The sequence below is a fragment of the Meriones unguiculatus genome, chromosome 18 (assembly GCF_030254825.1).
Source record: "Meriones unguiculatus strain TT.TT164.6M chromosome 18, Bangor_MerUng_6.1, whole genome shotgun sequence".
NCBI classification, from domain to species: domain Eukaryota; kingdom Metazoa; phylum Chordata; class Mammalia; order Rodentia; family Muridae; genus Meriones; species Meriones unguiculatus.
In genome coordinates, this window is record NC_083365.1 from 23575286 (window position 1) to 23589289 (window position 14004).

At 45.1% G+C, this 14004-nt stretch overlaps 1 long non-coding RNA gene across 1 annotated transcript in view; it reads left to right on the forward strand.

The window, feature by feature from the left end:
• Positions 1–377: 377 nt before the first annotated feature.
• LOC110564048 (uncharacterized) overlaps positions 378–14004 on the forward strand; it is a 51046-nt gene continuing 37419 nt past the window's right edge. Inside the window, exons 1-4 of the long non-coding RNA XR_002477317.2 lie at positions 378–600; positions 689–917; positions 1239–1408; positions 10057–10230. This is a non-coding gene — a long non-coding RNA (uncharacterized LOC110564048). The remainder of the gene's footprint in view (positions 601–688; positions 918–1238; positions 1409–10056; positions 10231–14004) is intronic.

Below are 14004 nucleotides of genomic sequence, written 5' to 3' on the forward strand. Positions count from 1 at the left end.
CGCAGCCCTGGCCTGCGAGGGGAGCCCAGAAGCGACGCTCCTTTGGGGACCACCTAAAACCCTTGGTGGTGGTGATGGTGGTGGGGCTTTCACTAAAACTTCTCCTTGAATGCTTTGATGACGGAGACACTTGGGGAACTGAGACAACCTGCTTTAAAAATAAAAGTGAAGAGGGCAACGGGTGAAAGGTCGGAAGCGGCCTCCTGCTCTACGCTGGAGGAGTGGGGGAACCCCCGTGCCCCACTCCTGCCTTCCTCCGACCTAACTAAGGGTGGCAGTGCGCGCAGGGCCAGCAGGACAGCGCGCTGAGGTCACCATCGCCCTGTCCCAAGTCCTGACTTCTTCCCCAGGTCTGGTGTGCTTCCTGAGACGGCCGCTTGGGGGCGGTATAAGTATTCTGATTTAGTGGATCCCTGCGGAGAGTTTCTAGAGGCATTTTTTTAAGCAATCGAATTCGTACCCAGCTCCCTCAAGGCAGAACTGAAATTGTGTCTTGAAAAACAGTTTTGTGCCCACTCGTGTTTCTTAACGTGACTCCTGGTTGGAGAATTTGCTGAACCCTCTGGCTCCAGGATCTTACATTATTTACAGAACCGATCCGTAAGAGTAATAAATTACTCTCTGTCTACTATTTTATTTCCCATCTTTCTCCCTAAACGTTCTTTTCATTTTTTTTTTTTTTTTTTAGCTCCCGAAACCGGGGTGTGGGTTACATTTCTGTGGGCATACACATTTCCATGAGCTGCTGCCTGATGCTTCTGTCTCTGAAGTCTGGTCTCCATGCCATCGGTCCCAAGCCAAGATGACTCCAGCTTCCTGGAATTCCATTCATCCCTTTGGGAAGGGACGTCAGTGGCGACGCTTCCCCCAGCTGTGGTCCTGAGTGAACAGGCTTGGCCCTGAGTTCAGGGACCCAGGTAAAAGCATCACCAAATAAGGATCTTGGCAGAGTCAGGGTGGAGGCAGGCTGAGGGACCGCTGGGGCTCCCTCCCCTTATCAGTTAAACGGGGCTCTACTCCCAAACTCTTGGCAACACCCGCGACTTGACACTCGCCAAACAGCGATTTCACTTTTCGAGCGCGTGTGTGTGTGTGTGTGTGTGTGTGTGTGTGTGTGTGTGTGTGTGCAGGAGGGGGCTTGCAGAATGTTTCCTAGTTACTAGGGGTACACAGTTACACAGCCAGTGCCTCCCGAAGATAAGTACGTTCCTAAGATGTGTTTGTTTATTGGACTTCAGATGCTCAGAGCCAGGAGTAAAAGTTTCTACTGGATGATTAGTCAAGTCAGATTCCTGTCCTTGAAGTCACGGGCCCTGACTCATCCGCACAGTCTGAAGATTCCGGAATCAGCAGCCACGCTTGTTCTTCAGTCCCCGGTCCAATCCAGGTCCCCTTTGCTCCGTGAAAGGTGACTGCTTTCAATTTCCTGCTCAGCAGTAATTCTTCCTGGTGGGTCCCTTAGGAAAGAAATGTTCGTGGAGGAGGGCTGGTAAAGGTCTTGGGACCCTCTGCCCTCTTGATCGTGTGCCATAGAGATGAACACAAGAGGCCCTCAGGCAGGAGCGTGTGTCCTTGTTACAGCCCCCACCCCCCTTCCCTAGGTGCAGCCACACCGGTTGGTTCTGATGGAACAGGAGCAAGCAGGCTCTGTCCCTTCGGGCCATGTGCTGCCCAGACAGAGGGGTGTGGTCAGCTTGCAGCTTGGCTTCTTCAACAACTCAAGATGAGTTTTTGACCTCCACGCTTTTCAGATATGGCATTGTGGAAGAGCTCTGTTCTAAAAAAAAGCTGGCAGTGGCCTAGGAGATATTGAATACAAACACAGAGTCTTTCCCTAAACACAACGTGGCAGTCCAGCTGTCCTGGTAAAAACAAGGTTTGTAGGAGAGGAGGATCACTGTGTACTGTGACCAGATGACAGAAATTCAGCACACTGGGGCACAGCAGAGAGGCATGGGAAGAGGCAGGAGTTACTACCTTTAATATGGGGGCTACAGTCTGTGTGCATGTGTTTGTGTCCCCTTCCCTGTGTGTGTGTGTGTGAGAGAGAGAGAGAGAGAGAGAGAGAAAGAGAGAGGATGTGTTTGTCTCCTCAATGACTAGAAACACTGATTTCCGTCCTGCTTTCTATTTCTTACATTCATTATTCACACTTGCTCTCCTCCCTTCCTGTTAGGCCTCCCGGCCCCAACACAGTTCCCGTCCTACTCTCATTCCCTTTCTGATTTAAATAGGTTGAAGAGATTCTCCACACTATAGAAAATGTGACATCTGCCTTTCCAAGGCTGTCTTATTTCGCTTAACATAATGATCTCTGGTTCTATCCATTTTCCTGCAAATGTCATGATTTCATTATCCTTTATAGCAGAATAAAATTCCCTTTGTGTATATGTACCTCATTTCCTTTTTCCATTTATCAGTTGATGAGCCTCTAGCCTTTAGGTAGCCTCTAGCTTCCATATCTAGGTTATTGAAGAGCATAGTTTCGAGATGCTAAATCTACCAACCCCACAGGCCAGGCTGCTTCCTGGTATCTTTGTGATATGTGCTTATTATTTAATCCGATTTGCTCTTGTTTTCTGTTGCTTAGAAAACAAGACGCCATATCTGATAATGGCTTTTTCTCTTCTGTTCTCTTTTACCCATACTTGTCTAGAATCTCTCTTTTTTTTTTTTTTTTTTTACCTCTGCAGGGTACAGAAATAAAGGCAGGCCATAGGTTAAACCTTTCATAGCCTCCTCACCTATTTTGTTAAAGCACAATACTTTTTGTTAAATATCAAAACTTTCCCCATGGGCGGCTTTACTCTCTCTTCTTCTGTTGGCCTTAGAAGCGGGGATGGTTTTTAATTCTCAAGCGGGCTCACACGATGGTAGGCAATCAGGACTCCCACATTTTTGGTCACCGGGAAGGAAGACTTTGTTTAATATCGCTCCAGTCAGTTCCTTTGTAGAGTGAGATGCTAGGTATTCTTTCTGAGCTGGGAGTCCCAGGGGACAGCATGGCTTTGTGTATAAGTCACACACAAGCTCGAAAGATAACGTCAGACATCTTCCCTCGTTTCTCTTCCTCTTAGTTTTTGAGGCAGTATCTTTCTTTGAAAATGGGGCTCACTAACCAGCTAGCCTGATGAGCCAGGAAGACCCTTCTGTCCTCTTGGCTCTGCCCCTCCGTGTCAGGATCACATCTGCCTTTTTCACACGGGTTCCGGGAAGGCAAATCCAGGCCCTCGTTCTTGCACAGTGAGCCATTTCCTCAGCCCAAGACGAAGGGGTGTTTTATACATGGCTAGTTGGAATGTACGCTACTCCAGCCACTATGGCAATCACTGGCGGCGGTGGTGGTGGGGTTCTTTGAAAAACTAAAAACAGATCTACCACGTGAACAGCTCCACCACACCTAAGCCTTTACTCATAGGACTCTAAATCAACACTTGTCAAAGATGTTCACACACCATCACTCCTTGTGGCTCTGTTGCCTGGAGTTACTGGACTGACCCGAGTGTCCCCAAACACAGGAATGAATAAAAAAAAAAAAAGCCAAGGCACACACACATACACCGTGTCATTTCCCTCAGCCACAAAGAAGAACAAAGTTACGTCATATATAGAGAAATGGATGCAAGCCAGAGGTAAGCCTACCAAGTAAACTAAGGTAATTATGGATAGACAGATAACATGCCCTCTCTCATATGCAGTTTCTAGATTTTTATATAGAGCTATAAAGTCAGGTTTGTATATATATGACTTGAAGGTAGAAGTGGAAATGCCTAGGAGAGAAAAGGGGAGAATGAGGGGAATGTGGGAGAATATACCTGATGTCCAATATGTTCTTGCATGAAAGTGTTCTTACAGTACCCGTGCAATGACTATATATAATGATTACTTTCAAAAGACGTATCATTGAGTTGCTTTAAAATGGCGGAAAACATGTCTGAGTTCTGCCCTTGCTTTTCTGATCATGTGACCCTCACAACAGCAGTGACTTTGGGGTAATGAATGACTTCCTAAGGTGAGGACTACACCCTGGGAAGCTCCTGAGATAGACTGTGAAGTGTTTTCTGCACCTCCAGCCCCACCCCGGCAGGAGCATGAATTAAGTAGTTCGTCTGAACCCCCGGGGCTAGGTACTTTCTCATCCAGTGACCTGGTGATTCAATGGGGGAGCTTCAGAGGCCCCTGATAAGAAAAGTCACGAATCTGAAAAACCATGAGACAGTTGGAGTTTCCAAGACTTCCATGATGGAGTTTTGCATTAGAAGACAAATTAGGCACAAGCCCTTTAAAGAATCGAGCTTTCTTAAGGTTTGACATGCTCCTTCACACCATCCATTTGCAAACTATAATTTCTCAAAGTGTCTGAAGTCTTCACATGTGAGCTCCAGATTAAGTGATAATTCTAAGTTTTCTGTTATTTTTCCTGGAAGAGAATGATGAGTGTCAGTTAGAAGAGCAAGACAACCAAACATAGAGTAACCTGACCATTGCTTGGATTGTGTGAAAATTTCTGCAGAATGATGATGACATGGAGATTGGCATCCAACTGAAGTCTGGGTGAAGGACTCATGTGCCCAGATGGCCGAGTTATTGGGGGTGTGTTTATAGGCACATCAATCTCTCAGAAGGTAGCATTTCCCCCGTTTCTCTTTTCTTCCTTTTTGTTTTGTGAGATCATACCAACTTGGATATTGTAGAATCCTAGCCAAAATAACTGTCTCTCGTAATTTAAGAGTCTGAGAAAAGCTGTTTAATTGTATTATGACACTGATGGTAAACATGGCTGCTCCCAGGATGACGAGGACATGGGAAGCCTGCCTGTCTCTGGCTGCCCCATCCCAGCTTTTGCTCTGTGTTCTTTTCTCCCCTTTCACTTTCTTTCTCCTTCTCCCTCATCTTTTTCTTTCCCTCTGTCTCTTCATATCTCCCATTTTTCTTTCTGCCTTTCACCCTTCTAGGCCCCATTCAGTTGGCTGCCTTTCTTCTTCATAGGATGGCAGTGAGGGTAACATATAACAACAGTTAGAAAGAACAGAGAGACCTGGAGTCCACCTTGCTAGAATCCCAAATGCCAACTTTTCCTCAGAATTCTAACAACGTCCCCCATCCTTCTTTGTACCAAGATTCTGAAGCAGAGGCCATGAGAATGAGTTCACCCTTCCTCTTTTTCCCTGTGATGTAGTGCCGTGATTTACTGAATCCAACAGCTTAAGTTTTGGATTAGGGTTTAAGGGGTGGGGGAGTAGGAGCGAAAAGGGATATGGTAAATCAAGCTGATGAAACTTGATTTTCAGGGCCCCTCACATGCCTAGATTCCTTCCAACATGCCAGGGGGACCTTCTGCAGAAGTTAGACGTATAAAGCAGATCAATGAAGTCTACTGCTTGCCCATGTTAAGTGGCTTCCCATTCTTCCTCAAATGGCATCAGAACTAAGACGACAGGCACATGTATGATCCTTGTTAAGAAGACACAGCTGAAAAAATATGTAGTTTGTGGTCACTTTTACACGAATTATGGAAGAGTGACTAGTTTTTCCTCACACAGGTATTCCTGCTGTCTACTGGAGGTCTAACTGAAAATGGACCTTCTGTGGTAGAACGGACAGGCCACATGTGGGTGATGGAGCAGAAACCAAGTTGAAATGCAGCTGAAAAATGGCATCCTGGGTAGATGTATCACAGAAGCACAGAGCACTGATATTTATTTTCAGATTTTGTGGCATTTATTGTTTTAGATGATAAAGATTCTTTTTGATTTCCATAGACAAAAGCAATGGGATAGACTCTTAGGAGAGATAGCTTTTACTAACACTGGCCACTTACTGTCACTTGATATTTCTTGTGTAAAAGCAAAACTTTTTCTCTTGAGTCTCCCTTTGGAGAAAAAGGAAAGAGAGATATTGAAGAGGGAGGGAGCTTCAGAAATCTCCAGGAACAGAAGTGTCAGGCGACGTTCAGGCTAAAATGCCCAGGACCTTTGTCTTTTGCTTTCCTGCATGTATGTATATACAATACCAGGTAATATACATCTCTAATCCAGCACTCAGGATGTAGTCAGGAGGGAAGCCGAGGCTACAAAGAGAGACCCTGTCTCAAAAAACAAAAATAAATATAAGCAAACATAATCTCCCCAAACTAGACCCAACCAAAAATAACAAAAATTAAAGCAAAAACACACCATGGTGTTAGAAGCATGGTAGAGAAAAACATTTCTGCATGCATTTAGAGAATAAAATAAGATGAAGGGGAGGAAAAAATATAATTTACCTGGGCTAATTACAACACAGTTTGCCACTGATACCTAGATACTATGATTACTATGTAACAGAATAATGATTAGCTATGCCAATATCTTTTTTAGTTATTCATTTATTGTTTATTACAAGCCAAATTAATATCTTAAAGTAACTCGTCTAGTTCTTACTGACTGCAACCTCACCCATTCTCTGTCTAACCTCACACAATATGAAGGTAGAGCCCTAACAACTAATTCGTTTAGGATTTAAGGAGCTCAGCTTGTACTGCCTTCCGGGAGGATGTGTGTCAGCATCCTGCTCTACCAATGGAAACAAACGGACCCCACACCTTTCGCAGTTCCAGTTGGGACTTACCTTTAGGCTAATGTGGAGGGTTGCCTGTGGGATAGTTCATTATTTCTTCTTTATGGCACGCCAGATATTTTCCTGTTTATGTATGTTAACTCTAAAAATATATATCCCCATCATTTAAGTGTGCAGGTTTAATTTTTGCATGCATTCTTTTACATCTGTGTCCTGAAATCTTTACGCATCACAGTTATTCTGAGATCATTTATTAAGTGCCTCTGGTGTGCCAAGTGTCCGCCAAGGCTGTGAGGGATGCTGATAATGAGGTCTAAGTCATAAGGGGTGGGCATGAGTATGTGAGAACACAGAAAGCAGGGGCCTTGCTGGCCTGGTTGTCGGTGTAGGGTTGAGGACAGTGCTATAAAAGTTTTTTTTTTTTTTTTTTAAGAGATGATACTTAAGCTCAGCCTTAAAGGACTTCATTCAGAAAGGGTTGGGCCTTTGGAAACAGAAGAAAGACCAACTAATGTGTTTACACTCACAGCCACCATTTTTATTTCTACGGAGCCCACTTAGCATCTGGTAGATGTAGCCAACCATTCACCAGAGCCCCAGAAAGCAACATCTGTCTTTTTGAGGGTTCCAAGTACATTTTGGAGGGATTGTTCTTCCAAATCCTTCTCTCTCCCTCCTGTTAAGAAAATACTGATGGGCCAGGGAAGCAATTAACCAAAGCCAGTAATTAGCTTTTCCCTGGACGGGTGCTGTGGACTGAGGTTTCCTGCCTGATGGAATTCGCTGTGGCTTGTTGCCTCGTGTTTTCTTTGGTGGCAGATTTGCTGGTCACCCAGATGCCTTGTTTTCTGAGCTTCTATTAGCCGGAGATTTCAAAAGCTTAAGTCATGGTACTGTGTGTGTGTGTGTGTGTGTGTGTGAGTGTGTGAACATTTTGTTCTCAAATGCCCAATGCTTCTTTCCTAAATACTCCTGTTAGTCCAGGGTCTTCAACCTTTTAAGCATGTAATAGTTACTTACCTTCTGCAATTGAAAGAACGAATGAGTGAATGAGTAAATGAATGAATGAATGAATGAACAAATAAATACCCAGGGTAAGCTGCGTCATGAACAAAAGCGTGAGTAAATAAAGAAAACTGTTCAATTCTTTCCTGTTTCAATGTTCCATTTCCACCAAATAAAACTGATCTCAAAACAGTTTTAGCTTCCAAAGAGAAGGGCCGCAGGAAACGAGGAGTTTAAACCAGTTATCTGTGAGACTAAACATGTCCTATTGGAGGAGGGGAGGGCCAAGAACAATTTGCATTTTTTTTTTTTTTTTAATGAGTAGTTCAGGTCTTAAACATACACAAAACTTAAAGGAAAACAGAAACACATCCCCAGATGAAAATATGGTTGAATGGCAAACACAGAGGCGTGAGTTACCCCAGATGACATCCATGGCAGAAAGGCAGCTGCCCACCTGGAGCCAGATCAGGTAGAGAGAGAGCTTGTTCCCTTCACCATATTCTAATACAGGGGGCTGCCTTGGCTATGGAGCTCTTATCTGAAACAGCAATGGAATAGACCGAGGTGTGACCTAGCAGTGATTACTGATGAGGTGGGACCTGTCAAGGTGAAAGACGCTTGGGGTGCTCAGCTTTGTTTCGGGGTGCCTCTGGTGAGGTCATGTGTGTGCTGCTTTGCCTTCCACGTTGGGTTACGACAGGTCCAAGGAGTCAAAAAACATTGCCCTTTCTTCTGTTATAGCTCCAGCAGGGAGGAAGGACTAGGTAGGTTGATTTAGAAATTACAATGAAATGCAAATGGTCCTTAGGCTGATAATTGTTATGGAATGAATTCAGGGATTATTAAAAAACACCATGTGGGGGTTGGAGGGTTAGCTCAGTCAGTAAATTGCTCAACTTACAGGCATGAGGGCCTGTGTTGTTGTTGTTGTTATTATTATTATTATTATTATTATTATTGTTATCGTTATTATTTAAAGCATGGTACAAAGGTGTTTGCTTATAACCCCAGGGCTTGGGAAGCAGAGACAAGGTTACTGGGGCTCAGTGGCCCGTCAGCCCAGCTTTCTTGGTGAACAGTGCCTGAGGAACAACACCTGAGGTTGCCTTCCGGCCTCTACCCACACTGAGGCACCCACACTACACCGACTCTCACACAGGTACAGGAGAAGCCACCACGATTACCCCTTGATCTTGGAGGAAGGTGATGGTTTCGATCTTCCACTGAGGGGCAAAGTGGCCACATCGCCCGTCGTAGCACTTTGACCGGTTGGGAGTCTTTGCACAAGCCACTGCCCGCTGCACGAAGAAAACTCCTCCAGCAAGGTTGAAGGCAAGCGGCATCTATGGACGTAAACACAGATATGTGGGCTATTTGATGACAAGTCCGTTTAGCCCCAACGACAGCAGTTTGTTTTTCTGAAGCTTTTTGTGTTTTTCTTCAGACAGGGTCTTGAATAGGCCAGCTTTGCCTCAAGTTCATTATGTAGCCAAGGATGACCTAGGACTTCAGACCCTCTTGCCACTACTTCCCCAGTGCCAGAGTTTTAGTGCCGTGATGCCCAGCCTAACTCAAATGATTGTAAACATCAATTCTCTTAACTTAGTATGTGTTTGGCTACTTGTAAATCTGACTTGAGGATCCCAGTATAAATGGCAGAGCCTAGATAGTAATTTGAAAACCATGACCGTGACTTACCCCAACTCCAAACCCATGTGTTTGGTCATTATGTGCTATGGTTTAAACCAAAAATCGTCCCCACAGGCTGTTTTTTTTTTTTTTTTTTTTTTTTTTTTACACGTGTGCTGATGGCACTGTTTTGGAAAGTTATGGAACGTTTAGGAATTGGGGCCTAGCTGGCAGAAGGAAGTCCATTAGGGCCTTTGATGGTCATACTATCCTCAGCCACGCTCTGTACTTCCTGGTCTACTATGATGCCAACAACCTCTGCCACAGACTCTGCTGTGCTGCCTTTGCCACCATCACAGGCTAAGAACCTTCAAAGCCGTGAGTCAGACTAAATCTTTCCTCCATTAAGATGTTTTTGTTCAGTGTTGTGGTCACAGGCACACGAAAGTAGCCCATAGCATTTCCCCCACCATCCCTTTTTTTGGTGTTTTGAGACAGGGTTTCTCTGTGTGGTCCTGGCTGTCCTGGAACTCGCTCTGTAGACCAGGCTGGCCTCGAACTCAGGGATCCTCTTGTCTCTGCCTCCTGAGTGACGGGATTAAAGCTACCACTGCCACCACCAGGCAGTGCCTCTTACAGCAAAGGAGAAGAGACAGCAACTAAATTTAAATATGTTTAGGAAGAGCACGCAGCCCAAGGCCCTGGCAGAGACTCCAGTGTTCATTCGTTCACAGGTGGCAGGAGGCAGCAGCTGCAGCATGCCACTGTAAAGCTGTCTGCAGAAATGTTTTCTGAATTGTTTATACGAATGACCCCAAAGCTAGTCTGTGTCGAAAGTGACTTCCTAAATTCTCATTTCAGAAAGGAAGACGATGGAGATAGAGGATCACAGACGTGGGCTTATTTCACAGTACAGACAACTGAGCTGGTTCCTGAACGCCCCTGCCATGCAGAAGCCTCCCTTTGTGACTTCACGTCTCTGGCATGTCAACCACAGGAGGCCTTCGTAATGGAAGCCCTGATCTGTTTAGCACGGTGAGATGGAATGACTGTTTTCTCCATGTGTAAATAGTTGCTTATATAATATATTAGGGTTTTCCAGAGAAGCAAGTAATTGGATATATAGACGTCCCCGTGGGGATTTATTATGGAAACTGGCTCTCGCTCTTGTGGAGACAAAGAAGTTCCGTATATCATCCACGAGCGGGAGGACTAAGGAAGCAGATGGCATAATCCAGCCTGACAGCAAGGACTGAGAAGCAGGGCTGCTGGGGGCAAAGCTCTGAGTCCAAGGCCGACAGCATGAGAACATGGCAGCCGCTGGCCAGAGTCCCTGGGTCTGAAGGCCCAAGAGCCTGGAGTTCTGACACTTGGAGGCAGAGGAAGATAGATATCTCAACTGAAGTGGGGAGGGGAGTGAATGAATCTGCCTTCCTTCTGCTCCTTCACTCTGCTTAAACCCTCATGGTTTAGATGAAGGCTGCCCACTGAGGTGAGGGAAGGTCATCTTTGCTCCATCTACTGGTTCAAATGAAAGACCTTCGCAGGCACCCACAGGATTAATGCTTTTTCAGCAGAGGAGTGCCCTTCAACTCAGTCGAAGTGACACCTAGCATACAGGAAATGCAATGAACTCCAGAGGAGGGTTAACAGTGACTGTGACTTTTGGCCTAACTGGAACTGGTTGTCTGCCTGAGTTACTCAGGAATGCTCAGTATCCCTTGAGCAGCAGCCATCTCTCTTACTTGGAATCCATACATTTATTGGGCCTATGTAGGAAGCATAGCCAAAGGGGTCCTGGTAGGAGCAGCTTCTCTGGAAAGTCTTCACTCAGGAGGGATGGTGGCTCCCTCCATAATCACACAGAGTCCCCTTCAGTTAACCCTTCCCAGCCTGAATAATGTAGCCGGGAGATTCAAAGGCTATGTAAGCTTAAGGTGCATTGCATGCAAATGGCTGAGAGGAGGGATAAATACTCAGGTGGGTGTTAATGGACCCTCAACATCCTCTCTTCCTATGAGGGAGGGTCAGTAGCCTACAAGCTGACTATGATGGACTCTCACACGTAAGCATAGCTTTTATCTCACAAATATGGCAGCAATTTGGCCCGGTAGATAGTGCTTTACAAGAGTAAATCATAAAAGATTACATTATTGTTTATTTAAGAAACTAAGACACTCAACTGAAAACTTATTAGGAATTTGACAAAGTAAATGTATTCAAGGTAAATGTTCAGAAATGGATAGTTTTTATACCAAATGTTAAGGAAGTTATTTGAAAATTATTTTTAGAATTAAAATGTTCTGCATAAATTTCAGAAGGGTTTGATAGATACATGTTTTAGTTTTAGTTTAGCTGGGCATGGGTGGCACATACCTGTAGTTCCAGCACTTGGCAGATAAAGGCAGCAAGATCAGGAGTTGAAGGCCAGCCTCAGCTACATAGAAACATAAGGCCAGCCTGGGTTACCTGAAATTCATTCTCCGGAGAATAAAATTAAATATAGTAAAATAAAATGAAAAACGGTTTTCAAAAACAAACATCACCATGAAAGCAGAATGGTGACTGACGACTACCAGAAAAAAGGAGGGAGAGCAGGAGGATGGGAGGAGGCCGGTGAGGATGAGAGTGACGGGTGCGGTTTTCTATATATGATAGAGAAGCCACACCCATGAAATCTCAACAATATGGTCAACTAAACAGGATCTTCACAGTGACAACACCAGCCAACATGTCAATGTGGAAGGGGGGAAAACCTCACAAGGTCTCACCTCTAGATGAAGAGTTACAAGGAGTTAATGGCTGCTGGGAGAGAACTCGTCTTCTCCAGGGAGGACCTCTTTGATAGGTTATCCAACCTCAAGGGACCAGCCCCAAACCCATGCACGTGATGCTAAATGCATGAAGCTCAGGAGCTGAACTTCCAGCATCCACAATTCTCTCAGCCTTCTGATCTTCCAGCCTCCCACCAGAATAGCTCAGCAAGCTTTGCTCACTGCACACAAGGATGATTTTTATTTAAGTTATCGAGAATGTCACAGATAATATATAGATGTTGAATGTGTATGTATATATTTGTGTAACAAGAGCTAGAGAAGAGCTCATGAACTGACCGGGAGTGGGGGGGATAGGAGAGGAGTTGGAGGGGGAAGCAGGAAGGCTAGAAAGGATGTAAAGGTAGCACTCATGTTTTGAGACTCTCTGGAGAACTGGGCTAAAGGACATTCCGGTTATATTCTGGCTTATCTGTGAAGGATGGAGAGGTGCTTGCCGGCTCAATTGGATTTGTTTGGTGCTCTTCAGCTTCCATTCATGCATTTTTTGGTTGGACTTAATTTTTCACTATCTTAGTATTCCTCCCCCCCACCCCCCCAATTTACAACAAGCCAGCGAGAAGAAACTGCTGCTCTTGGAATTGCTCAGATTGAACATTTTGGAATCTAGTTTTATGGCAGCGCCCCCCTCCCCTTCCTACTACCTTTTATTCCATCCTTATTCCTTTAAGAAACAATTTCTCTCTGTCACCCAGTCCGCCCAACAGTGGGACACTCTGCCCGAGTAGGTTCACCCTCCTCGATCTTCAAGTGCAATAACTGCTTCACAGCTCTGCCACCTGGAAAAAAAATGAGTAAGTACCACACCATGCTAGACCACAGAAGGCGCTCAGCTTGTGGTCACTTGTCTTAAAGGCAGAAGCTGATAATGCAGTCTTTCTCCCCTTGACCCACTAACCCAACCTCTCTCTCTCTCTTTCTAGATCAGGCTGTGGAGTCAGTAAAGTCCGGACACTTTACTGGCTTGCTTTGGCTTTATTTGCACATGTTGATCCAAGGATGGCAGGAGCTGGGATAAAGATGTTCAGCTGGCTTCTCTGGGTAGTGCACATTTCTTACGGCCTTTTCTTCTTCTGGAAAGAAATTCTCCATAGCAGCCGTTAACCCGCTCACCAGTCATGCTTTGCCTCTGCTCCTGCTGACACTGATCTGGAGTCTGGGGACCACTGGGAAGTCCTACGAACCCTAGGTGGTGCCTAGTCTTATCTCTGTGTGTAGTTCAGATATAATCAGCTCTTCTGAGTTTTCCTCCCATGAGATCCTTTGCTCTTTATCAACAATTTCCCCTTTCTTGTTTTTGCCTAGAGGTTAAATCTTATGGGTTCATTCATCTCACTTTTCAATTGGCCTTCACAGTTTCTTTTTTTCTTTTTTCCCCAGGTGTCTTTTTCTAATTATAATATCTAAAGCAAGCCAGCCTTGCCCACAGGACAAACTGCCAAGCACCTCCTGAGGTGGGGCCCGGCCACAGAGCCTCACCTCTTCTTCATAATCCTTTGAGTTCCACCCCATGTGACTTGCTCTCCTGCCAATTGTAAACCATGTCAGCAATTAAAATTTCCTAAGCTGCTATGCAGAGCGCGGCACCTAGCTCAGGGAGTGAAACAGCTGTTGTGTTTCTGTTCTCTTCTACAATCACCTTCTCCAAAAGAGCACATCACATTGTTCCGCATTCTTCTTCCTGATGATGGCTCCCCGTGCTTACTGCTCGAGAGAGACTCCATCATCTCAGTATACGTCTAATGCATGCTGTCTCTTTTAGGTCCCCTTGTTTTGCTCGTTACAGACACAAGGTAACAGAGGTGCTGCTTAGGTTTAGCACATCTGTCTGGACATCTTCAATGTCTGCTCTCCTCTGCCTCTTGTTTACCAACGCATTTTGCTGTTTTCTCAGATCTTCAAATACTTCAAACTACTTATTATCCTGCCCCCTTTGAGTTAGAAGTGTTCAGGATATTCATGTACTGCTTGTGTG